General features: G+C 40.6%; 1 protein-coding gene across 2 annotated transcripts in view; it reads left to right on the top strand.

The window, feature by feature from the left end:
* The first annotated feature begins 124 nt into the window (after positions 1 to 124).
* Positions 125 to 27439, top strand: part of LOC117138467 (uncharacterized transmembrane protein DDB_G0289901) — a 75793-nt gene continuing 48478 nt past the window's right edge. Inside the window, exons 1-2 of one of the 2 annotated variants that reach the window (XM_033300595.1) lie at positions 125 to 272; positions 1350 to 1911. The gene's annotated coding sequence lies outside the window, so the exon portion shown is untranslated. Of the gene's footprint in view, positions 1912 to 27439 lie in introns of both variants that reach the window. The other variant, XM_033300594.1, reaches the window with a different exon arrangement.

The following is a 27439-nucleotide window of genomic DNA, read 5'->3' as shown; positions in this document are numbered from 1 at the left end:
AACAATTCTTTTGGAACCAAATATGTACCGAAATGTAGTTGTTATTCACCACCATATACCCGACAACCCTGCGCGTTGCTAGCCAACTCTCGCCTCTCAATTTATGCGCTTTTGTACGCGTTGCTCCTTCGGTTCGTTCGGACAGCACGGATAAAACGCTGTCGCCAAACAAAAACATAAAAAACACTGAGCGGATCAGGTTCTATCTTTAATTAAGAAAAACAACATCCCAAAAACAACAAGAAAGAAGGACTAAAGTCTGTGGAAAAGAAGTAAGCAAAGCTGTTCCCCAGTGTGATTTCCTCATGTGCATTTGATTTAATTCAACTCGACAACAAAATAATAAGTGTTGTTGGCCTCTCGCTCTCTGGTCGTACCGCGTATCTGTGTGTGCGTGATTTAGTGTTTCGTCGCGTTTCAAGCAATTAACCCAAAGCAACGTAGAAATGCCAAAAACGCATTAAAAATTATAACTCGTAGCTGTCTGTCATTCACAACAGAAAAAAAATTAAAAGAGAAGAGTAACAACAGCAACGAGAAGAAGAAGGAGGAGAGCGACAATCATACACAAGTGCTATTTGCCGCTACTCATAAAACAAATTACCCACTTGGGCCTGACTTGTGCGTGCGTTTGTATGTGTATCTCTGTGTGTTAAAAGAGCAGCGTAATCATCATCGCCAAAAAAAGGAAAAGAAAACTACTAAAAAGTAGTAGTAAAAAAAGAAAGGAAAAGGAGACGAACCAAAATGAGAGTGTGGCACTGGCAATATGTTGCTGCCAATAACAACAACAGCAACAGAAGCTTCATCAGTTGAATAGTACCGGAATAAAATTACTATACAGCCACTGCATGTGCTTGTGTGTGTGTGTGTATTGCGCTCTCCCTCTCTGTCTCTTTCTTTCTCGCTCGCACTGCCTGCCGCTGTGTATGTGCAAAGCTTTTTTATGTTTCGCACAAACATTGCGGTAAAAGAACGCCGACAAACGACGAACTCGTCGTCGCTTTGTCGCTCTCGCCAATTTCCGCGCGTGTGCAAGGTGAAGTCGCGTCGCGTCAGTCCGACGGTCGTTTAGTCTCTCTTCGTGTCCACTTCTCCCCTCGCTCGACGTATCTCTGTCGTGCAACAACTCCCCCGTGTATTTTTTTTGTATGCCCCAAGCTCTGTTCACCGCCTCTCTTGCTATGCATGTACACGTGTATGTGTGCGGTGGAGCAGCTTCTGTTCTGCCAAATACATATGTACATGCGGAGAGAAGGCAAAGGCAACAGAGCTTGGACACGCGCTCCCTCTCTCGCTGTCTCCCTCCCTCGCCTTACTCAAAGTGCCGTTTTTTCGTGTATTTGTAGAGAAATAAAGAAAAAAAAACAACAACTAACCTCATAAAAAAGTTCATACATTTGTCGCAAAAAAAGAAAAATAGAAAAGAGAAGCAAATGCAAAAAGTGTCAAAGAAGTGAAAAACAAGCAGAAAAAAAGAAGAAGCAGCAGCAGCAATAGAATCCAGCAGAAGCAGAGAAAAGCAGAAGGAAAAGCCAAGTTTGACTCTCTCTCTTTCTCGCTCTTACATAAATGGAAAATAATTCCTGAGATTGCGCTGCTAGGAAAATTTTGCGGATTTGCATTTCACCTTCCGTTAGCTCCGGGAGCTGGGAGTTTGGGAGTTTCTTTTGTGGATTATTACGCCCTCTCGCGTGCTCTCTCACTCTCTCCCCCAACCCCCCTCACGATAGTCGCTCACTGTGGGTGCGAGCAGGCCAGGAAGCAAAGGAATCATCACCTGCCCATCGCCACCCACTGCTCATTGCCACCCGACCCCCGAGCCCTCTCTTCATCTTTTGGATGCTGTCTATAAATCGGGAACGCGCATATCCAGAGCAGAAATTGCGACTATTTTGGATTTATAAAAAGGTAAATTAAAGTAATTATTATCGTTAGGTTCGAATTATACGTTTTTATTACTATCTAATTTATTTAATTTACAATAATTATGGAGTTAATAAACAAAGAGCCAACATTTAGCTGCAATAAAATCTCTATTGTTTAAGCTTATACATCTCAAAGGTACTCCACACTTTCTCTCTTGCTCGCACAACACAGATAGCTATAGAGCCAGAAGGAGAGAAAAGAAGAGAGGGAACGAGAGGGCATGAGCCTAAATTGATTTCCAGTTTGATTAATTACCGCTTGCCACTTATCGCTGCCGCATTTAACACAAGTATTCGTGTACACATTTTTTTTTTCATCGAGTTAATGCCAATTAAGGCGTTTCAATCTAAGCCGATTTGTAATTAAATGGAGTTTTTTCTTGTTATTTCGAGCGATTAGAAAATTGACAGGCCTTGTTTTTTTTTTTCAATTTTTGTATTTTGTTTGTTACCTTTTTGAGATTTATTGAAGTGGATTTAATTTGGGTTTTTGTTCGGCACCAATGGAATGGAATTTCGTTTTGCAAGCGTAATGTGGGAAGACAAGCGGAATTCGCGGGTCATCAAGAAGTGGGTGGGGAGGGGGTGCAGCGGGGGGCATGGGAATGGTTGTCGAAATGGAAATGCGAATCGGAATCACGCTCACCTAATGAAGCCTGCGGCGACGCGTCAAACGAACCGAATGGCAAACAGCGCGCAGCCGAACGATGAGCGATAAACAAAACAGTCGGGCAAGGGGGTGGGAGGGTGGCAGGTGGGTTTGGGGCATTGATGGGGAGAGGGGGCAGAGGCGGCACTGGGCGTGTTTTGCATTTACTCGAATTATGAAAATGAATATCGGGTGTTGTGCTTCTGTCCCAAGTGTCTGATAAAATGAATGTGTGGAAAAGTTACATTTCAATTATTTAAATTTCTTAAAAATATCATGTTTCTTAAGTGAAAATATTTAGTTTAGCACATTGTTCACTATGCTAATCTTTCACTGCCCAGCTATTCATTTAGTCATAAATTAAAAGCCATACAAAATACATTTCCTTAACGAGCATTTCTACTTGATTATACTGCTTATCTGTGCAAATTTAAATTCGCTTCCAATTCCGGAAGCAAAATCTCCGTTGCCTTATCTTAAGTTTATTTAAATTTAAGTTTATATAGTAGTAGGTTAGGGTTGTTGTTTGCGTTTCTCGTTTCGTTTTGTTTGCTCATTTTTCGATTTAATTAAGTAAACATTGTAGACGCATTTCGGGTAAACATGCCAAAAGTGTTTATTTAAACAACTGTTTAGGCATAAATGCATAGATACACTTGCCGATATGCACACACATAGCTACAGATACGCACACGCAGATACAATTAAGCGACTATTAGGCAGCGCTCTCTTGGCCCGGCCATAACACTAAAATATTTTACACAAATGGCCGGTACAAAGTAAACCGCACAAGGGGGCTTTATAGTGGGGTCTGGCATGAGAAGGGGGTCGGGGGCGGGGGAATCTGGCTTCCAGTGGCGCACACAATCGTGACGCCAACTTAGTTACGGTCATTAGCACCAGCAGCAGCAGCAGCGAGCGAGCGAGCCGAGCTTGTGTGTAGAACTGCATGCACATAGATATGGAAACGAACTCGGGAATATGGCAGCACACTCATATTGCTACATACATAACAATTTGTCACACTGTGCGATGGCAAAAGTTGCCAACAAACCGCCAGATACAGTTGATATTTGGCCAAAAGAACTTTTCAAGTGTCACAAGCCAACTAAGCTGTGAAGTCAAGAGATAAAGTTTGTGGTAGAACTTTCTAAGTGTTTCATTTTTAATTTAATGTACCTATATTATATAAGAAATGCCATTAAATAACTTGTTTTTTTAGATATTTGTATCTCAATTGATTCAATTAAGGCTCTTTTTGTTAGTTTTTTTGAACACACTCCACTTTGCCGTGTTCGCTTGCCCCACGGTAACCGCAACTGCCGCAGATGGCGGCCAACAATTGCAGCCAAGAGCCACGTTAACCGACTTTGGTTTGCGCATTTGCCGAGAGCCCCAGCGTAATTGCCCCTCGCGCTCCGTCTCTTTCGAGCGCACACACAGGCTTGCTCTTTTGCACCCACAGCAAATGTGTCAATTGGCTGACAAAATATTATACGAATATAATTACAGTGTTCATAATTTGTAGCATGTGCCGCCCGTGCTGTTTGTGTTGTTGCTGCTTTTGCTGCAGCTCGTACTTATTGTATATACATATATTATTTGATTTGTGTTCTTTTGGCTTTTAGCGAGCGAACGGTAGTTACAGCACAACCATGGCAATCTGGCATTGGCCCCCGTGTGCAGACATTTATTTGTCCATTTGTCAGGGGGGGCCAAACAAATGCCAGAGCCAGCGAAAGACTACTGGGGCCCCACCCAAAGGCAAGGCACGATTAGACTTAATTGATTTGTTCAATTTTCATAAAACGCCCCGACAGTGACAAACGTTGCCTCGTTTCCGCCCCCGCCCGTCTTTCCCTCCGTCTGTCCGTCTGACTTTCCGCCTGTCTAACTGCCTATCTGTCCGCCCATGCGAATTAGCATCGAGCTCGAAGTTTGCAATTTCAATTTCAGCTCAGTTTGGTTTGGTTTGGTTCGGTTCAATTTCAGTGCCAGCAGTGTGAAAATGGATTATATTCCGTTTTCTTTGCACTGACAAGCGATGGCCAACAGGGAATACTCTGTGCAAATTGAATTGAAACCTTTTAATTTCACGAAATTCGATTGCAATTGATTCGATTTATTATATTTAATTAAAAAAAAAACAAGCTAAAAGCTTGTTATATTTGATTACACAATTCCCGAATGCATTATCTTATTGATAATAGCACTAAGTGCTAGAGCTGCATATTGTCATTTACTTAATTTTAAACCAGTTTTATTCGCTTCGAAAGAAAAAAGAAACCGCCGTTTAAGTCTGTGATTTATTGGCACTTAACTTATTTGAGATAAGATAAGTAAAGAAAATCCAAAAGTACAAAAACTCATTGAGACTATACGCGTATAGTAAAAACTCATTAGTAGAAAAAAATGTAGTACTATTAATCATTCGCTTGTTCTAGTTCTCGAGTTTTTAAGCACTAATAAAACGGAAACCTTTTCTAAAATCAACAAAACTGCCAACGATAAGATAACTTGAATATTATAATATGCCGCTCCCTAAAATTTTCAACCAATGATATAAAGTGGCCCCAGAAATAAAGCCAAATTGAGGAGCTGGTTGTGTATATGTTTTTATCTAAATCCATTTGCTGTCATCATGACAATGGCTGAAAATGTTTGCACCACTAAATCAAGTGAAACGAGCCATAAATAAGCAATTCGAACTATTAATAAATTGCATTAAATTTGCAAATTCTGAAAATTTCAAATGAGCTAAAAACAAGGGCAGCCGACGAAATGATGGTGGTTTTTCGGGGGCTCGAAGGGGCTAATAACAAATAGCCGGCAATCAACAAGAGCGTCATTAAAAAAGCAAATTTCTGAACACGCTAAACACATGTAGGAAGGCAAGAACAACAATATGCGGGGTGGGGGTAAAACAACAACAACGGGGGCACGAAAGCGTTCAACGTTCACTAGATAATGTGGGCCAACTACAACAACAAAAATACAAATAAAAAAAATGGTGAAAAAAAACCCCAAACAAAATACAACAACAGCTGACGATGATGCAGAGGCAAAAAGCGAGAAAGAGAGATACACAAATATACAAAAACTTAATTCCCATCACGAGAAACGAATCAAATTGATTGTGATGATGTTTTTCAAATTGACTCTGGGCCTGTGGAGTGGAAGGGTGGGGGAAGGGGAAGCGGGCGATCCATGAGTATATTGTGTATCCGTGAGATACAGTATCTATGTGACGGGTAGAGGGTGCCGCCTGCCAGCGGGTGTCGGATCGCGCAGTCAGCCATGTAAATGAATGCTTTTGATAATTAATTTATGCTGCCAGCCACAGGGCGGCCCCAAACATGCAGATAAATTATATTATACACACACACGCACACACACACGGCCAATATCAATTTGCATATTCATATATTTCGCCGTTTTTGGCAGATGGAGTAGAGGCCAAAAAATGCGACGAAATGAAAGCTCAATAAAAAACCACATTTAATGTCATTTGAACACGTTTAATTTTATGCACATTTTCGTATTTATTTATTTCTCGCCGTGCGAATAACTCAATTTAAACTGTGACTAGAGGGGCGGGGGAGGGGAGAGGGGTAGGGTTGCTGTGCAAATTCAATAAATAAGAACAATTAATTATAACGTGTAAATATAGCAATATCACAATGCGATAATCTCAATTAATATTTATTTTTTTATGACACAGTATAAATAAAACGGAATGAAAACAATTTCTGATAAGCAGCCGCCGCAGACAACGTAAACAAAAAAAATAAAAAACGAACGAAAATTAACTGAAATTCCATTGTTCAATGGAACATTTCATAATTACAAAATTGATGCCTTTTGCTGCTGACATAAGTTGTAGCAAACAATTATTTATAGCCATATTTCCCACTGCCATTCAAATAGTTCGTATTTAAATAGTAAATCAGCTGCGTTTTTGCTATGAATTTTCGAATTAAAAAACACTTGATTGACACATAGAAAATAGTTTATCATATTTATTTAAAGCTTTTTTTTAACCCGTGCTAATTGAGCGCACATACAAGAATTGCAATTTGATAAACGAGCTAAAGTTTCCCTAACAACAGCGGGCTGAAATGAAAAACGCGTGTAAATTTTGACTTGTTTATGTCTTATCTGAGTTGATTTGTTGTTAGATCGTTTTGGTCTCTTTTTTCTTTTTTATACAGACACACGCGCCGGCAATTCGGTGGCCAAAAATAGAAAAAAAAAACTTATAAATATAAATATAGTTGGAGAAATTGCGGCGCCTACGAAAACGTATCATCCGCTTTAGTATCTTTGCAGTCATAATCCGTGGCGAAAATGTATCTATTGGTCATGCAAAGGTTTCTCAGATTCTTTTCGTGTGTCCCATAAAACTCACTCTGTTGTTTATTTGCCTAGCGGCGGATTTCTGTTGTATGTATGTATTACCGCAGGGGGGTGGGGGGTGTGGAAACAGAGGTGTAGAGGGGGAAGTTTGGCCTACGAGCTTCGCAGTCCATCAAGTTGGCTCGTTTTGCGAGTTTATTTGTTTGACTGACTGGCGCGTCGTCGACTTCGACTCGGTTTTTTCTTGCTTTTTTCTTGGTTATTTATTTGTTTTTTTTTTTTGTGCCCCCCTCTAAATACCAGCTAAGCATTTGCTGGCAACAACAACAATGCGAGCGCCTGCTGAGCCCAATGCTACTGAAGCTTTAACTGCTTCCTCGGCCGGCAGACCCCCCACCCCCTTCCCTCCACCCACTCGGCTGCCTCATATTTATTTTGATATCTTTTATGATTCTTTATTTGGCGGCTTTGGCTTCCCCGCAACGCAAATGAAACTCACAGCAAGGTATCTTTTGACTTCACTTCTTTTTTTTTTTTTTTTTGTTGTGTGTGTGCAGCTCCACCACCGCCACTCGATTTTTTGCCCCCTCGCCGCTTGGGGAAAATGTAAATATGTAAATAATCAAGCCCAAGGAGAAGGCAACTTTATGGTCGATATGGATGGTTTCACTGCGGAGAGGGCCCTCGACTTGTTTAGTGAGTAGTGAGTGAGTGCGCCCCTCCACAGAGCAGGGAAATGTGAGATAGTTAGTTGGGATCTGTGAAAACTATATATTTTCCTTGCTCAGTTTGATTAAAATCCTGGAAAAAAGCTAGCTTACAATTAACTATTGCCACTGCAATTGGCAGCTGCTGAGCTCAGTTTTTTGTGCACTCCATTTTTCCGCTGAAATAATTAAACAAACATACAACTCCAGGCAAAAAAAAAAAAAATAAACAAATAAAACACGCCGTCTGCCTGCTTAAGCTTTATGGCCATAAAAAGATTATGCCATATATATTTCTCTGTGTGTGTGTGTCTTTTTTTTAAAGTTTATTTTTCGTTTATCTGTTTTTTATGTACCCACGTTTATTTTTTTTTTTTGTACATATATTTTAATTTTTTCCCTGTATTGTTGATTTTGGTTGGTTCGGTTCATTACAAAAGTTTCGCCGCAACGATATTTCATGTTTATTAATGGGGGGCTTGTCTTTTGTAAATTGTTTAATTTTCTGCGATTTTTTTTGTGCAATTTACGTAAATTGCCTTTTGTATTCGGCATGATTATCGTGTACACACACATTTAGATGGATTGATGTATATAATAGTCATTATACACATGATTATTATGGACATTTGCGTGATAATTGTAGGTATCGAGTAAAAATAAGATACTTTGCTGTCTCTTTCCATCAATAAATTGCTTAATATAACATGGCTCTCTGCAGACAATTTCAGTTTTTAACTGCATATATCTTTTTTCAACTTCATAGTATAGTTTTTTTTCGATTTATTTCTACTGTCGTTTTGTGGTTGCATTAAATAATTATCATAATTTATAGGCATGCAACAACAATTACGAGCTTGACTGGTTGATGAAAGGGAGGTTGTATGGTGGTGGGGGGGTTCCAACAAATTAGTTGCATTTCAATTGGCATAAACCGAAGTCGGCAGCTGTGGCTCGCTTCCAAATGATTAAGTCCGGCAAGAAAACAGGCTGAATTCCATAGACTTGCTCTATTGTTAGTCGGTATCCGATGGATACACACACTTGCCACACTTGGCACTCTTGGCTTTATTAATGAACGGCAATTTGATTTCATTTTTCCAACTTCCAGTTTTGTGCTTAGCGCTAAAAGCGCCAAAAGAAACGATGGCCAGATAAACAGCATTCGAACCCGCGCTCCTTAGTCTCTTTTTTCCCCCAGATTAATGAAGCTGGCATAAATCATGAAAAACGCTTAACTAAAAAAAAAAAAATAATAAGTTGGAGAATAAAATGCGAATAAACGCGTAAAAATGCAGAGGCAGGCAGGCAACTTTGCATATTTTAGCAAATATTTATTTGGGGGCATGTCAATTTCACACTTGATTGCAGGCAGTAAATCAATGAAATAAAAAAAAAGCGACATAAACGAAATGCCAAAGAAAATTAAAAACTTCGACTTGCGTTGGACAAAAAGTCTTATTCAGCTCATCTAAAGAGCTAATGGCCTGAATACACTGAAAGAAAAGAGATAGAAAGAAGTAAAGAAAAATAATATGTTAAATAATGCCTGGAATTAAGCTTACTAAAATGTAATACAAATAAAAAAATAATACATTAAAATTTAGTTGCTAAAACATGCTTTGTTATGTGATATATTAAATTAGCAATTATATTTGACTTCAAAAACCGCGTTTTTCTTCTTGTGTGCGTTTGTGTAATAAATCGCGTGCCGTTTTTAACACTTTGACGTGCACAATTGAAATTGCGAAATGGCTTTTTGCTTGTTGCGCTCTGCACGGAACCCCCCTCCCCCTTCTGGCCGAACAAGCAAATTAGCTGCAACATTTCTCGTTTCCTTTGCATTTTGCCAAGTGAGAAGAAACACTTGAGGCAAAGCCAAGCAAAACGCAATGAGAAAAACAAAAAACCGTCTAAACCGAAACAATGCCAAAAAGGCTGCGAAAACGGACACCCTCTTTGGTTATTTTGTTAGCTTGTTTTTGCCTTATTTTTTTTGTTTATGTTTGCCAATTGCAATCGGCTTTTAGTTATTTTTTGTGTATTTTGTTTGCTATTTACAAATCTCAATGCAGCAGGGAAAATGCGAGGAATGACTACAAAGCAATTTGCAAATAAGTTGAGCAAATATTTTCACATTCAACTCGTTTATGGCCATCAGCATTTTTTGAACTTCTTGCGGATAAACAGATACAGATACATTTACCAATGCAGATACAGATGCAGATACAGATGCAGATACAGATACAGATATGGAGTACGATTTGTATTTGTTATTCTGTGAAAGCAAATAAAATACATTTTCTATCTGTCTATCTCCATTCGCACTAATAAATTTACAGACTGCCACACGAGAAACGGCAAATTGCTGCCACAAATGGGAGCAGCAGCTGCCATCGAAAAAAAATACACTTGAAGTCAATGAAACTATAACTCATAGTTATGACAAAACTAAATAAAAAGTAAAATCTAAGAAAAATGTAAAATTTTCTTGAGACACATTTACATTAATTTAAATCGATGTGTAGTAAGTACATTCTACTAAAGTGGTATCCACTGTATAAGCTCGATATTAGTTAGTTACTACATATATATTTTGTAAATATTTGTACTTGCCTTTGAGTGTATCTTGGTGCAAAACGAGATTAGGTTTAATGAAAACGACCGCTTGTGTGCAGCTGACTCCGGCGGTGTTAATTTTTGCGTCTTTTTTTCTGCGCGCGGCTGTTGCAACTGTTTGCTTGCCACCAGGCGGCAGCGCCATAAAAACGCTGAGAAATTTGTTGCATGCTGCGTGCGTGCAGCCCAACTAGCTAAACTTGCAACTTGTTTCACAGCATGCCACGAATTTATGCACCGCCGCCGCCTGCCCCCTTGCCACTCCTGCTCAACACTTAACCGAATTAGTTTCAATTGCACATTTTTCAAATGCCTTGTGGATGTTTTTTTTTTTCCCTTTTCCTCTTTGTTTTTATGACTGAAAAACACAGCCGAAAAGCAAACCAGTTAACAACGAAAGCAACTTGTCTTGCATTTGCCTCCCGACTCCACAGCGATTTCTTTCTCTGTCGCGGATCGGATTACAATTTGTTGGTCAAGTGGAAAAGTAGAGAGAATGTGGCGCGGCAAAGTCTGCCGGCAATTAATCACCATGCAATCGCCAATTATTCGATTCCATTCGATTATTCGATATTCGATTTGTTTTTGTTTAGCTTTTAATGCATTTTTAATGGCATTGTATGTATGTGTTTCCTGTTTTTACGATGCCTAATTAAACTGAATTGTTCAAAGTGTAGAGCATAACACGATAATTTGCATACAACAGAGTGTTTTAACAAGAACTGATCTTTGACTTGATATGATACCTTGAAATTTGAGCGTTTTTTAAATTCAGCAGCGAATATCTAAAGATAAATTGAACTGAAATATACCCAAGAAAAAGTAATCTCTTAAGCCTGGCATATATACAAATAAATACGTATTTAAATCGTTATAAACTTTGTGGTTGAGACTTACAAATGTTTCCCTTCGCACTCTTTTTGCCATTCGCCTGTCTTTGCTTTGTTGGCCAAAGTTTTCAGCCAAGTTGGAGTTGAGTTTCTGGCTCAGAGGAGCGAGGGAGGAGTAGAGTGGAGTAGAGTCGAGTGGAGTGGATTGGAGCATTGCTGGATTCGAGAAGACATGACAAGGCGGAGGGCTCCGCACAGAACCCCATAAAACTTGCAACTCTACCAAGGAACAACTTGTGCAGGATGAGCGGGGTATGGTGGTGGGTTGGGTATGGGTTCCTTCAAATCGGGACGGAGTGGAAAAAACTTTGTCGTTTATATTTCGCTTCCCATTTGCCAGTCCTCTTGCTGTTGCATCCACTTTTTGTTTAATATTAATGTTTACCCCCACCACTTCTCGAGTTTTAGCTTCGCTTATTTTTTTTTTATTTCTTGCTTTTGTTTGTTTTGTATTTCATGCCACGTTCTTGGGTTCTGTGCAACAAAAAAAAAAAGAAGAATTCTCTTGTTCTTGCCCCAAGTTTTCTTTCTTTTTTTCTTGTCGAGTTTCTTTTTCAATCCAACTCCCCTGGCATTCTATATCTAAACCCCCCTTTTTTTCTGGTCCAAATTGTTTGTGCTTGCTCATGCGAAATGTTTTTGCCGGTTTTTCAGTTTTCAGACCGCTTCTTTTATTAATTCTTGCCTCATTTTCGTGAGCATAAAATGTGAATTGTATTTGTTAATTCATTGTTTTGCCCGCTGTGTTCGCTTTGGCCTTTTCCGCGAATTGAGCGCATTTCCCCAGTTGGCTTTTCCAATTTACATATATTTTTTAAAGGATTTAAGCAGCCCAACTAAGTAGAGATATTATATATATCTCTATTATATCTTAAGCATTGGTTTTTGTTCTTATAATCAAATGCAATCATTTCCAAAAGCTTACACCCTGATTTCGCTTTCATGACACTCCAGAAATCATAGAGCTACATAAAATCGGCGGTTAAATACGCTTAATAAAGCGCTCAAATCTCTGGCTAAGGAAGTGGGGTATCCAAAAATAAGTGGGGAGGTTGGGGGTTAGGTTAAAGGAGCGCCGGATGCCGCACAAAAAGGCAGAAAGAAACAAAAAAAGGAAGAAAAGCCGAGAAGAGGGAACAAAAAAAAAAAATAAAGGTGAAGTGGTATTAAATTTCATATGCGTCGTTGCTCTTTGGCTCAATGTCTTGTAGCCCATTATCTGATGGGCAGAGCGGGGGCATCTAGGGGGATCAGAGGGAAACGGGGGAAATGGTGGGGGAACTGGGGGCCCAGAAAAGAACACTTAAGCCTGAAATTGGCAGCTATTCGCCTTGGCTCTTCTCAGTCCGCTCTTCGTTTTCTTATTTTCATTCTGTGCAACTTCTCCTCTGGCCCCGACATCTACTTATGTCGACTTGTTATTGTTCGACATAATGGCAAAATATTGTATTGCCAACATTTTTTTCTCCCTGCTCCGTCTTCTGGCTTCTTCTACTTCGTTAGCTCCTCTGTTTCTTGGCTCGTTTTGATTTTTTTCTTCTTTTTTACATACCCTTTTGCCGGGCATGATTACACGGATTGGAAATTATGATACCTTCATATAAGGTCTTTTTAATTAACCAAATACATCGATTACATACCAGTTAGCATTTATTATTATGTTGTATTTGCTATACCCTGTAATTTCTGACCAAAACAAGTAACTACTTAAAGGGCATAACCACTTCGACTTGCCAAAGCTGGCACTTACTTCATCATCGTTTTTATTTTCCTATGTGCCCTGCTCTGTTTGGCCGCAAAGTTGGCTAGGAAGGGTATGGAGCGGGGTTTGCCAGCCACAGAACGAGAGCTCACTTGACAAATGACTGGAGTGGAACTCGAGTGGGGCACGAAATAAGACCATCAGCCCGTTCCAAGCCTGCGCCGCCGCCGCCTCCTCCTCCGCCCATCGCCACTGAACAATAGCAATAAAGTGCGTTAACTTTTTGGCAGACAATAGATTTCATTTCTGGCACAGACCAAAATGGTTATCCCAGCCAACAGTTACCAATTCTCCATACACAATGGTTTCCCGAAGGGGGCGAGTGTGTGCGGAATTGTTTTATTATTGCCCTCAGGCATTTCGAATTGAATGCATGAGTGGGTGCCACTTGCCACCCCCTCACTTCCCAACGCTCGCCTCCCCGTCTGATGTGTCAGCTGTGAATGAACGTGATATGACCACTACTTAGTGCGCTATTTTGTGGTGGACTAACCCTAGGTTAGGGATCGTTTTTCATTTATAACATCATTTCATCGAATATGGTCGCAGATTTGACACATTACGTGAACTTTTCACTATATGAAACTTGAAAGAAGTTATAGCTATGCATTGTTGAAAAGTAAAGTTACATAAACTGTAGAGTTTATCAACATCTTCAAGTGATTAAATCCTAAACTTATGAGTTATCAGAAACAAATTTATTTAAAGTAGAATCTGCTGAACTATTTTGCAACCTTTGTGTGAATTAAATTCCTTTTTTTCTTAGTTTTCATAAAAAGATTGTATGGCAATGGGTTTATGAATAGAGAAAGGGAAGCAGCTTTCCATGCCATACTTCATAGCAATCGGTGAACCGCGCCTTGGTCCTTCCACAAACACATATAAATATATACACATATACATATATAAATATATGGATGTGCATATAAGTTCTGTGCCCCCCTTTACCTTCTGCTAGCATGGTGGCTCCCATCCATGTTTGCCATTGTTCGCAGTTTGAATGTTTAATACTTGTACGCTGGCTGGCACGTTGCCCTACTCCCTCTCGCTCTCTTCAATGCCCCTCTATCTCGCTCCCTCTAATATGCCGGCGCTTTGTCCTAACCACACAACAAACTGACTGCCACGCCCCCAAATCCCCACAAGACCCCACCAGTTTGGGGGTCTTGTGTTGCATTTTGCAACTTGCTGATCATTTTACACACTTACGAGTTGCTGCAGAGTCTTAATATGCTTTCAGATATGCATCAGCATTACACTGAAATAAATTTAGACTGCACTCATGCTGCTTTCATAATTAAATGTTTGCTAGTAACAAACAAATGTATGTTTTTGTACTATAATTTATTGTATATTATTTTATGGTCACTATAGTTTTCAGTGTTCTCATATGAAACTATATTAGTGAGTATCTGTGTGAGCAACTGAAGACGTTGCCATCATCGTTGTTGTTGCCACTTCTCCCCCTTATCCATCTGCTGCCTTTTTGCGCCAACTCGTGTATTTGAGCATTGAACTGGAAATGCGCTACAAGCCCCCTTCGAACCTCCAACTCCCCCCTTTCAACTAACCCCCTCTTGGCCCAGAAATCGTATGGCCAGCCAGAACGGCGCAGCGCACAATTTGCATGCCGAACGCCCAAACGGATACAGTACAACAAACAGCGGAGGATAGTTAAATAGCGCCCTTTAAACTATATGGTTAAAAAAATTCGTACAAATTTTTAAGTTATTTTTTTTAAACGAATTCCTATTTGATTAAACTGATAGAAAACCATTTCGGTCTAAGAAAAATTAAAGATGAAAAGAGTGTAATATGTATACCCATTACTTTGACCTTAGCTGTACACCGAAGTCATCGAATTTCCCGCATCGCTCCCCACTTCATCGTGCAATCCCCAATCCCATTGCTCGTTTCTGATTTTCATTCGCTTCGAGCATATTTGCCTGACTTATCAGCATTCTGTGATGATGGGAGCGTGAGTCGTGATTGGAAGTCGTGATTACCAGAGCAAAAAATATCCCAAAGATTGTTATGACCTCAGGATAAATAGAACACAAATTAAATCAATTTGTTGCCCACTCGATAAGTTATATTGTTTTATGTGTTTATTTGAGTGCATCCAGGCATAAATGAAAGTTAAGTAAATCATTTGTAGCTTCAATGATTTCGATAGAAATCACCCGAGTAATTAAATATACTATTGGCAGCGAAATCGAATATAATAATAATAAAAGTGGATTAAAGGTTCTGCTAAATTAAATATTCAATGCTGATTTTTAATAGCATTTTTATATGGTAATTGCGATTTTAAGCATTGCAAAAGCAGCACGCTGCCATCGTTGAGTGCTGTATTTATTTTATTTTCCCCAACCCTTCAGCATTCCTTTTGGGGCGACTCTTGGCATTTTATTTATTCATGTTCTTTGCTGGCCTTTCTTATTCCATATCGAATGATATGCATGTGCGTTCGGGACTCCACGACGATTTGCGGCCACTTGAGAGCGGGAAGGCAGGGGAACCCAAAACAAGAACGTTCTCGGCGATCCGAACAAGGGCCAAAAAGTCAAGTGAGTCGAGTAGATTTCGATATTTTCCATTCGAATGGAGTGGCTTAACTGGGCAGCAGCTGGGCTGGCTGGCTGACTGGATGGCTACTGTTTCCCTTTTCACACATTGCCCGAGGAACTAATCCGCAAATCAATTAATTTTCATGGTACTTAGCATGATTTCTTTCCACTCGCTGCGCATCGATGAGCACAAGGATCCAGGTCCAGATCCAGGAAACTGGTTTCTGCAACAAAACATGCACTCAATCAAAGGAAAATTAGCATTTAATATGCCAAAAAGCCGAGGGTTGGGGTGTTTTCATGTGTTTCCGACATGGAAGTCCGTTCCCCCTTGGGAATCGAATCGAATCGAGGGCGAGCAACAACCCTCCTGCGTTGGATTCTTCTTGTCCGTTTCATTCCTCGGGTTTCCTTCCCTTCATGGCAAATAATTTTGTATTAAATTTCCCTGGAACTCAAACACAAAGGACATGGTCGTGGGGAGAGAACTCAGAAACAGAAATTGATTGCAGTTTCAGGATTTGGGCAAACCCTCCGCATCCCATTCTGCAGCAGCAAAAAGGTGTCGGCTATGTAATTATACGTGCCGCATTGTCCTGCTCTGGATCACCCTCCTGTGAGTCCTTCCCCCTTTTCCCTCCCCTTGTTTACTTATTAAGCATATTTGTTGCTTTCCCCCTGCCCTGTGGCTTTCACATTTTCACCGCCAGCTGCGCACATTTTCCTGCTCGCTTTCCTCACTTTCCTCCACTGGTTTTGCTCAGGTAAATTAGCTGGACAAGGAGTGAAATGTCCTTGGCTTAACGTGGTTCGCCTGAGATATTTATAACAATTATCTGTAATTAATCCCAGCGACACATTAATCAACATTTTTCCGCGCTCCTTAATTATCAAAGTGGCTAAAGTTTCACCAAGGGATGGTGATCTTGATGATTAAGTGCTCCACAGTTTTGTACTTAGCTTGTTGTAGCTGTCCGCGAAGAAAATGCAGTAAATTATAGTACACAAGCTTGAGGTTAAGTACTTTTGGTTAACGTACGTCAATTTGCATTAAATGTGTTGTTCTCCTTTAAAACGCTCATTAGATAAAGAATACTCTCAAATTAATTAAATTTCTATTATGCGAGATATCTCTTTGTAGAATTCGATATGAGACAGAACTCGTCTGGATTTGTGTCCTTTTTTCAATTTAGCCACCAAAGCTGGATGAGAAAAGACAAAGTCCTGAGGAACTAAAAGCTATACAAAATTAACAACCTCATTCTCCACATCCATCGTAACTTTCAAATTGGGAGTGTGTGTGTGTGTGTTGCCAAAATGTTTTGCATGGCAAGGACATCACGTCGTCAGTTTGTCGGTGCCTAGGCGTCTCCACAGCCCTTCTGTTGATTCTCCTAAACGATCCCTATTTGCTCCGCAGGACAAAAAGACGGGAAAAAAGGAAGCAGAACGAAACTCCGTGCTAAACAATGGCATACAGAAGAAGACAAGTAAAAAAAAAAACACATGAAAAGCATACATTACACGCTCGAAGTAACCCGAGGGGAACTCACCAAGGGAAACAAAAACAAAGACATGGAAGGGATAGGTCTAGGAATAGGAATAGGGATAGGGACATGGACTGGATGGGGTGCACCCAGGAGCGAGGGGAGGACTGGATAATATTGTTGTTCACATGTCGAGTTCCTCTTTTTTTTTTTTTTTTCTTTGTATATGCCAAGTGAATGTGGAACGTGTGCAAAGGACACATACAGAGTCGCACTCAATGGAAGAGCAAAAAAAAAAGAGGAAGGTAATGAGAGAAAAGAGGGTCCTTGGGAGGCAAAGTATAGGGTTTTCCTGAGGTAATAGGATGCGCAGAACTGGCAACATGCTCAGATTTATTTACTCACAGGCAACCTAATTGTATTTGACGGATAAACGACACTAACAGTGTGTGAAACACACGCAGTCAAGCAAATTTATCGTCTATCAGTGTGATAAAGTTGCATTTGGAGCACGGTAAAAAGAGACTAACCTTTTAGAAGAAAATATTCTATTGTCTGGGATTTTTCAACATTTTGCTGACTCACGGTTGACTAAGCATTTTGCTAACCACAAAACATTTTTGCCTTTGGGCGTTGAAGCTGCAAACCAAAACGGATCAAGTCCTGACCAAATACAGGATGTATCCTCTAGCCGCTGGCGAACAGAATGTTTTTTTAACGGATAAGCTTCCTGGCCCTGTCCAATGGGATCATTTAATTTGCAAATGTGTGCACAGAACTGCAAACAATGATGGGAAACACGCGTGGCATTTAGAAGATTCCCTTGCCACCTTTGTTTTGCCTCGTTCACTATAATTTCGTTCCATAATCCCAGGATCCCAGGAAATGTTACAAATCCGCTGTTGTTGTTCTTGTAGCATTTGCTGTTGATTACGGCAACCGCATCGCCAACTTCCTGCTGCCCGATACCCGAACTTGCCTCTAATGTGCAGCTGCCCTTTGTGGCGATTGTAGCACTGCCATATCCCCGACCTACTATGCATTTATCCCAAAAAAAAATCCAGTCAATCAAAAGCGTGCGCAAACATCCCAAGGGGGAAAGTCAAATTTGCCCGGCATTTCGCATTCATTACTTATGCACAGACAGACAGACAGACAGACCGACTGACTGACGGAGCAACCCTCATAAATTCGGGCCGAAGAAAATGGGCATAGCTCCGGGGATCTGGAAAATATATATGTGTATATGATGGAGTGGGATGGGGTGTTGTGTGCGGAGCAACCCTTAAGCTCTAGCCCGCTCCCCCCCTCGGTTAATCGTTATTTTGGCACTTTTGCGTCGCTTCTGCTGCGCTGCTGCGTAATCGCTTTTCACCATAAAAATCTAAAGAAGATATTTTCCTCGGCCGACAAGGAAAACGGGGTTGTTGCGAAGTCAGGAGGGGACCAACGTACCGTTCCATGGCGTAGCACATTTTCAAATTATCCTCAATGAAATTATGAAGCAAAAAAGGGTCGTCCGTTCATTTTTTTTTTTTCGAACGAAAGGAGAGGGAAACAAACCGCTTGAGTCAAATATTTTTGATGAGGGTCATAATTATAATGAAACAGGTCTTGCATACAGACAAGCGGAGAAGGGGGCCAGTAGAGAGGGTCTTGCCTTCGCTGGGCCAGCGTGCACTGAGCGAAAATGCCAGTACTTTGATTTGTTTTAATTTTCTACGTATTTTTATTTTTGTCTACTAAGACAGATTGCAAAAAAAAAAAAAAAATTCTTAAGCATTGCTCAATTGAACTTATGACATGCAATGCTTTTGATAAATCATACTATAATAATTTATATATATATATATTTTTTTTGCAGTGTTCGTTCCCCCTTTTTATACTTTAAACACACTTTTCCCCTGCTCCCCCGTTTGCTTTTCGTTCCGTTCGATCCCTCGTCGTAGTTGTTGTCTCAACACTTTTGCGAGGTTACGAAGGGGGAACTTTCGTATATATAACAACGCATGATTCATGCTCCGTGCAGCACACACCCTCCCTCCAACTGCCTCGAAATTTACCCTTCTTGTTACATTTAAATGCAAAATGTGTGGGGTGGCGTGGAGTGGGGTGGGTTGGTTCGAATGTTCGCCCCCTTTTTGCACGCCAAAGCATAGCGTGTTTTCTGCTCTTTGTTTTTTTGGCCGCGAGGGGTGTTGTACGGGATTTTGGTCATAATTAAAATAAATTTTAAACGATTGCCCTGCTTTGATTATGTTGTTGCAACGGGCGAGAGTGAGTGCGCGAGTGTTTTTGCTGAAAATTGAAAAGTAATGCCACTTTTGTCACTATTGGGTTTGCCCTTCAGGGCAATTATCGTTGCTCCCTTGAAGGCTCTCGTTTTGGAAGTGAAGTGCGAACGCGGATGAGAAGATCGTAGTGCGGTGGAGGAGGAAGGTGCTCCGGCAGCAGGGGCAAGAGTCGGTCAGGCGTGGCTCGGCAATCAAGTTGTTTATGGCCGTGTGGCAGCTACCATCTTCACAGTCCGATTTGTCCGTCCAGCCAGCCTGTCCGTCCACTTGAGTTCATGCCGCAAATCACGACATCAAGAGTCGTGTGAGGGCGACGACGAGAGCGGAGTGTGGGACTCTTCGAGGGGCAGACCTTTTCGCCTGGCACCTCTCTCATAGCCATTAACACGCAAAAGCCGAGCTACACTTCAGCAACGGGAAAAGTTACCAAAAAATAAAGTTGAGCATTTAACAAGATTAGATATATATTCATATATCTACATATTCATGCATAAAAGTAAACAACAATCTAGTTAAAATCTTAGTTCATCAATAAAACTACTGTTTAAAATGCTCCCTATTAAATGTTAATGTTCATATGTAAAGAATATGAATATATGAGATCTTGCGAACGGAAAAGCTTATGGGAAATTGGTAAAGAAAACACTTAGCCTCGCTGAGCTGAACGCAAGACCTCGATTTTTCCCCAAGTGTATCCACACACATACTTACCTTCTCCCCCCAGCAACCTACAATTCTTGGCCATCCGTTGGCTCGACTACTTTAATAACAAAGTAAATATTGTTCATTAGTAAATATTTACACGCTCGTCGCATGTTTGCTCATATTAAATACAAGATATAGAGGTTTGGGTGGTGGGGAGTGGGATTGGAGATGGAGGCATCTACTTCGACTTGGAATCGTGTGTGTGTGTTTGGTTTACGTTCTTTCCACAACGCTTTATTTATTTATGTTTCCATTTATTTATTTATGCGCATTCGTTGGCTGGCTCTCGGTCGGCAATGTGCGTGTTGAGCTATTAAACATTTATCGATAAATTTTTACAGCTGTCTATGGAGGAGCAAACTAGGTACGCAGGGGGGCGGGGCGGAGGTGTTGTGGGTGGGGTGAGGTGTTGGAAAACTGAGAGGGTGGAGTGGGCGGTGGTTGCATGGCGGGAAATGTGTGAGCGAGTGAGTGTTTGCTTTATAATTTATGTGCATACCAAATGAAGCATTTACGACACGCAGCACTGGAGTGCCACGCCCCAATTTGCTTCAAGAAATTCGGTTGCATATGTTCCACCCAAGGGGGGGGGGAGTTGGGGATATTTAATGCCTCCCAAACCGGAAAGGAAGTTGAGCATATTAGGGGGCATTAGCCGACCTAAACGCTTCCTTTACTTTGATGAATATTATCCAGTGCGACGTGCTTATCTAATTGAATGATTTTTGAGAACGACAAATATTATTTTTATAAACAGTAGCTATTTATAACTCTTCTACATACCGAAAAAAACATATAAAAAACTTTAAAGATTTTTCGAACTAATTGTAAACGCTCCATTGGTAGTAGTTAATTTTATTTCACTAGCGTACTAGAGTTAACAAATATAATAAATAACATGTATTATATAAAAAAAGCCTGAAGTTTTCTCGTAAAATCTTCCAAATTTAATTAGGCACTTCAATATATGGTTATTACTTATGGCTAACAAATATTGTAACTAACATAAACAATGGCAGTAAACGTAATTTTAGGGTTTTAAATAAATGCTGATCAAGCACCTACTAAATATTGTTACCCGAACAGCGCCTTTCGTCACTAACTTGTAGTGCCTTTAAGCATTTATTTTATCTCTCTGTTTTTACAATCACCCAAATGTTCGGGGGATACCCGCATTATTTATGAGCCATAACTCATGCGCAGACTAAGCGATGATTTCCATTACTTTTCCATCGGTCGTCACCTCTCTCACCTTGCACCAAAAATTTCATTGATTTGCCGCGTGTCACTTGCAACTAATTGCCATTAGGCGCCGCTAAATAATTTATGCGGCACAACAGCAACACACAAACTGAAAGGGGAAATTCGATCGTGTCTCGTTCGTTCGTTTGTGGCATTAGTGTCATAATTTATTTCCATATAGAGTTTACGGTTTGCATTCGGCCACTTGCAGCTTGTGAACATTATGGCGCTGCAACATGCACAGCACGAAAATGGAAAATCAAAAATCCAAAGAAAAAAAAACCGAAAACCAAAAACTGAAAACTGAAAAACGAAACGAAATTGCTGGCAGAATGAAACGCGTTTTGCGGCGCCGCGGCTTGAAAAACCAAATTGTAACCAAATGCGGTGGCTCGAACTGGAATGGGAACTGCGAATTGGAGGGAGCAGTGGTGGGGGGAGCTGAATGGATGGACGGTCACTTGAATTGAAACCGCAGCGGCGGCAAAAACCACACGCCATCAGTTCACCTTCTGTTGCGCCCCCCCTGCCTCCTTGTGCCGCCCTTGCCACCGCTTGGCTGCCCCTTCCATCCGCAGGCATGTTAAATGCAACCGAAGCAACGAAGCGTGCAAATCATGTTAGCCCCTGCCACGGCAACCAAAAGCCCCGCAACCCTCCCTTGCACTGTAAAAAAAGTAAGGCAGGCTTTTAGCTAAAAAAAAAATTAATATATATTAAAGACAAACCAATAAGTAAGCAACTTGGAAACAAAACATACGTAGAATTTCCTTTTTAAAAAAATTATGAATTAAATATCACTGCACTATTTTTGCAAGTGTACTTGGCTGTCGTTTCAGCCCCTGCAGCGCGCACTCTGCCCCCTTCCCCCTCACGCTTGCCACTCTTTCCCCTCTCGCGTTGCACGCTTTGCAATGCAAACGACCGCAGGGGTCCATATCCCAATGCCATAAAAGGTCGCCCTCTGTCTGCTGCTGGCTACCGCTGGATGAGGGGCAGGAGCAGGGACAAGAGCAGGGAATGGTTGTGGTGGTGGTGCTGCTCTGCTGTCTTCGGTGTGGAGTGTGTAGTTCGTTCGGATTACAGTCCGCTTCGGTGGTGGCAATTGCGTGGACAACATGACGCACAATGTACACACGGACGGCTGGCCAAGTATCTCAAGTGGTTTTATTTTTCATATCACCAGGGCGTTATAGATTATCGGAATAGTTCTCCTTTTGACGCTCTAATCAAAAACGAAGGCCTGAAATCGATGTGGAATGAAGCGGAAAATAAGTGCAAACGAGTTATTTGATATCCATAAAGTTATTTGAATTTATCTTTTTATAAGCATCTCACACAAAACATGTGTCGAATAATTGAAATTATGGTTGACTTTCTTTGCTTGACAACTTATCACATAATAGATTCTATGCGATTCTTTAAAGACAAATAATTCCGAAGAAATCTACGCAAATATTTTTTCTTCAGCCCATTGTCAGAAATTTCTATGTCAATGTTTGTTTTTAGTTATTTGCTTAGGTGTGAATTTGTTATTTGTGCGACACTTTTTGGGTGTGAAAGATATCGTGAGGTAATCAAGGCACTAAAAAAGCGTGCATAGATTTGGTAAATATTATTCACTGGCAACTGATAGCATTACAAGCCTATTTTTTTTTTGTTTTTTGAGGCAATTAATTCGAAAAGTTTCCCCACCAACTAGACCAAATTTGTCAATTAGCTCACATACATACGAATACGTATGTTGCCACAAACCCCCAGTTTTTTTCCCCACTCCACAAAATCTTTCAATTAAGTCACACTCTACAAAATATCTGTCTGTTTTCGGGTAGCCGAGCGTGTGACGCTGTGGCGCCGAATTCACAAAGCCCCCCGAAAAGCCTTTCGCCATGATGATTTGACATATTATTAAGCATTTAAGGCACTCGAGTGTGAAATTACAGTGAAATAAAGGAGGGAAAAATGTAGTAAATGTGTGGCTAATAAACAAGAGTGCGGGCAAAATGAAATTAACCCGTCCGAATGAGCGGCACGAAAGGTAAATGGAAAATTTGTCATTTATAATGAATGCGTGGCTAATATCAATAATAAATGAATAAGCAGATACAGATACATATAAACAGCCAGATACAGATACAGATACACACACACACACACACACAAGCTGCGCCCACGCACACCATTGCAGTGGAATGGATGGATGGGAGTGTATCGAGAGAAAAAGCCAATTTAATGGCCATAATTCCGTTGTAGCTGCTCTGCGGCTGCCGTGTTGTCTGCGACACAAAATCAAATTTAGTGACATGAAAGCACGTCATGAAACGAAACGAAACCAAACGAAACGAATGAAACGACAAGCGAACAAGTTAACAAGAGCAAACACTCACGCACACACATACATACATAAGCCATATTCACTCTTGGCCAAGTGATGTGGTGTGTGGGGGAGGAGGGGGAGCTATGTGTGTGGGGGGTGGGGGCTGTGGAAGGGCGGAACGGAATATTTTTGTACGTACGACAAAGACCACCCGCAAAGATGCACTGAAAACAATGCGGATATACTTTTATATTAATATTAAAAAATATATAACTATTTGATGTTTTCAACAGCTTCATAAACCAAAATGCTAATTAATTTAAATTCACTTAATTTAACTACATTCTTTCTGCAAGTGCAACGGGAATGAAACAGAATAAGAACAGAGGCGTTGGTGCGGCAAGAGGAGGGGTTTGTTTTTTCACAGGGGGGTTGGGGGGTTGGTGAGCAGCGACAGACGTGTGGCACATTAAAAACCGCAAACGAAAAAAATGACTTTTTGTGCTCGTCGTATTTCGTTTTGTTCGCTGTTTTGGGGGAAAAAGAAACGAGTTCACTGCGCTTCAAATGGCATACATGTCGTTCATTTGTTGTTCTTCCCACAGTCCCCAAACGACGGGCTAACGTTAAGAGCCCCAATTTTGGGGGGCCAATAAGTCACAGGTTTGTGGGCAGAGAAAGCATTAAAAAAGGAAAGCCCCTGGCCAATATTAATTAATATGAAAGTACACGCTTAGCGCATTAGGTTGAATGTGAAATATTTACAATAGGTTAGCATATTTAAATATGCCATTTAAATCCCTTTAAACATTTATTTTTAAAGATCTTTTAATGCAAAAAATGTATTTGGTATTCAAAAATATGCATATGTTGGGCCTTTATATTCATTTTAAATTTGTTTCTTTAATCAGTGCAGCGTTCCATAAACTGTGCATAAATCATGTTTCTGGTAAATGCAATTTAAAAATTCGCAAAAAAAAGAAAAACTAGTGAGAGGGAATATTATCAAACCTATTGAATATCCATCGCAGCCACGCAGACAAATTCAATTTGCCTGGTCATGCATGCATTACCAACTAAATGTCTAGCCAATATTGTGCATAAATAAAACGGGGAAAAACGCATTATTTGCATAATTAATTTCCATCGGTGGCAAACAATTCACAACATGGCGTATGAGCGATGGCGAGTGCATAAATCAGGCAGGAAAAACGCACGCAGTTTCTTTATTTTTGGGCAGTTGAAACAAATCGATTGTGTCATAAAGCGCTTTTTGTATCTTTCAGTTAACTTTCCATAACGTATAGTATATATATGTATAAATTTATTAACACTTCAGCGGCAAAATACAACTGGCTGCTATTGTTATGGCAAGCAATTTGCATATGCAAATTGATTTTTCCGCACTCAACTTGAGTGAGTCTCGACTGAGCCGAGCAAAGTTAAAGCTCAACGGCGATCTAAGACGCTATTAAGTGGCGCCGGAACGCCTTCCCACGCAAACATGCACCTATGCATTTAATTAATTATTTTAATTGCAGCGAATAATGGCGGCACTTAATCAATAATATGAGCGACTCTCTCTCGCTGCTTAGACTACTTAATGACGGCCACTTTGTTCACTCCCCAGACATTTGGTCACCGTGCAATTTGCATAAATTAACAAAGCCAACCGACCGCACTATTCCGCCTTTTTACGTCGCCCTCGAGACTAGAAACCGCCCCTCCTCTCCTTCCCTTATCTGCCACTTATTTTCCCCACTATCTATTGATAGAGATTCTGTGCCACCTGGCCAAGACACTTGAGACCGTGCCAAAAGCATTCGCATTATAATCAGTTTAAAGTGGTAGCACACACTTGGTGTTGCTAATAAGCTCATAAATCAGTTCGCCATTTTTTTATACTTTTTTTTCATTTGTTGGGTTATCCACATAGAAGATTGTAAAGGTCATTTTGAGTTCCTTATAAATATGCATTATTTCTTTTTATTATCTTTAAATCTTCATTTTATTTTGTATTTTGCATCACTTTGCACACCAAAAACTTAGCATAATGCCAAAATATTTTGGCCCGGCCAAATCAAAAAGACGACTTAAGTCTTGAGTGGCTGCTGCCAATTGCCAAATCGGTTTTAGGGAGCAACTATGTATACATATTTCTGTGAACACAACGAATGGCTGCTATGGGGTATATTTCTTTTTTATTTGCCTTTTTATTTTCATTGTTTTTTTTTTTATTTTTTTTTCTATTGGGGGACCCCGTTTCAAGTGGCTGCTGCCCGTCGTCTGCGCTCTATAATTAAATTGCCAAAGTGCTGGCATCCATTTTAGGTTTATTTTTTGGCACTTGGTGTTGCTCAATTTAGCAACTACAACAAAAACGACGACGACGGCGGGCAAACAAAAACAACAATTGAACAGCGCCGCCCACAAACGCCCACCCACAATTATTGTCAGCTACAATTTGCATTCGTTGGCATAATTTAGCGGGCCAAAAACCGAAAGAAATATATTAAAAAAAAAAAAAAAAAGCAAGGAAATACAAAATGTTTGGGCTGCCACTTTTGAGGCGGACCGAAGTGGAGGGCGTGGCCGTTGTCAAATGCAAACAATTAGATAAATTGCTTTATTTGAAGCTATTCAAATGAACCAAAGCGAAGCGACGCCAAGGCACGTTTATTAACCTTTTGAACTCATTTGAGGCGAAGCTCATCAATTCAATGAATACAGCGAAGAAGATGAATCTCTCTGCGGCCCGGGGGCAAAACGATGATGAGGGGCAGTTTGTTGAGAAGTATTGTGTGGGGCGGGGGGAAGAGCAGTACGAAAAACTGTAGAACGCCAAAATGTTGAAATCTGTGGGTATATTTATGTTAACTCTTTGCGTTTTGAGCTCACAACGAACTAGAAACACCCTTTAAAAAGTTTTCAGATATAAAACAATGTTTTCATAAATTTACAAATTCTAAAGACGATGTCGATTATACTTAACGCATTTATAAAATGTACATAACTCATTCTCATTAGTAGATTTTGTAGGAAATTGCTGCCCCTAATTATGCAAATTAAGTATAAATGGTGTTAACTGCTTCGAGTATTATAAACGTTAGCAGTTATGTTCCTTTGCAAATATTTTTTAAAGGAGGGTGTCTCAGACTTCGTTTCCCTTTTTTCTGCCCTTGCCAACGTTCTGGCTGTTGCTTTTTTTCTTTTTTTTTAGTTGTATTTTTTTTTTATTTTTTTTTTATCAACTCGCTGAAGCCCAACCCAACTCGACTCGATTCGACTGCAAACTCAGCCTCCAGCTTTTATTTTAGCTTCAAGTTGGACTGGGGGCCCTGGACGACAGGCGGCTCTTTTGCCTTTGCCTTTCGCTGCCATCGTCATCAGCCTCATCACGAAATGGGTAGTGGATCTGGAGGAGGGAGTGAGGTGCAGTGGAGTCGAGTCGAGTCGAGTGGAGTGCTGGAGCGGTGGGGGCTGCAACTGGGGACAGGCAAATGGGCGGCAGTTTGAAACATTTTTCATTTGGCTCGCTGGCTGGCTGCCTCTGCGATGGAGCCTCCGTTTTTTGCCCCGCAATACCCACATTTCCCCACATCCCCTCCCGAAACCCAACTGACAATGGAAAAACCACAAGTTTTATTATTTCTTTTTTTTTATCGTCTTTCTTTTGGTTGTTTGGTTTGGTTGGTTGGTTGGTTGCCTGGCTGGCTGGTCGGTGCAACTCGAGTCTGAAAATATTTTCTGTTGCCGCTTCTGCTTCTCGGCGTTCTTATTTTATTTCCGGTCATTAAAAGTCAATCTCGAGAGGTCTCGTAAATGACATTGTCGCCGCTTTCAGTCGGCTAATTGAAGCTACTTGAGGGGCAGTCGCTTCACCCATCGGCTGAAGTGGAATTGGAAGTGGAAA

Source organism: Drosophila mauritiana, chromosome 2R (genome assembly GCF_004382145.1).
Source record: "Drosophila mauritiana strain mau12 chromosome 2R, ASM438214v1, whole genome shotgun sequence".
Taxonomy (NCBI): Eukaryota; Metazoa; Arthropoda; class Insecta; order Diptera; family Drosophilidae; genus Drosophila; species Drosophila mauritiana.
This window is presented reverse-complemented; position numbering and strand designations above follow the sequence as displayed.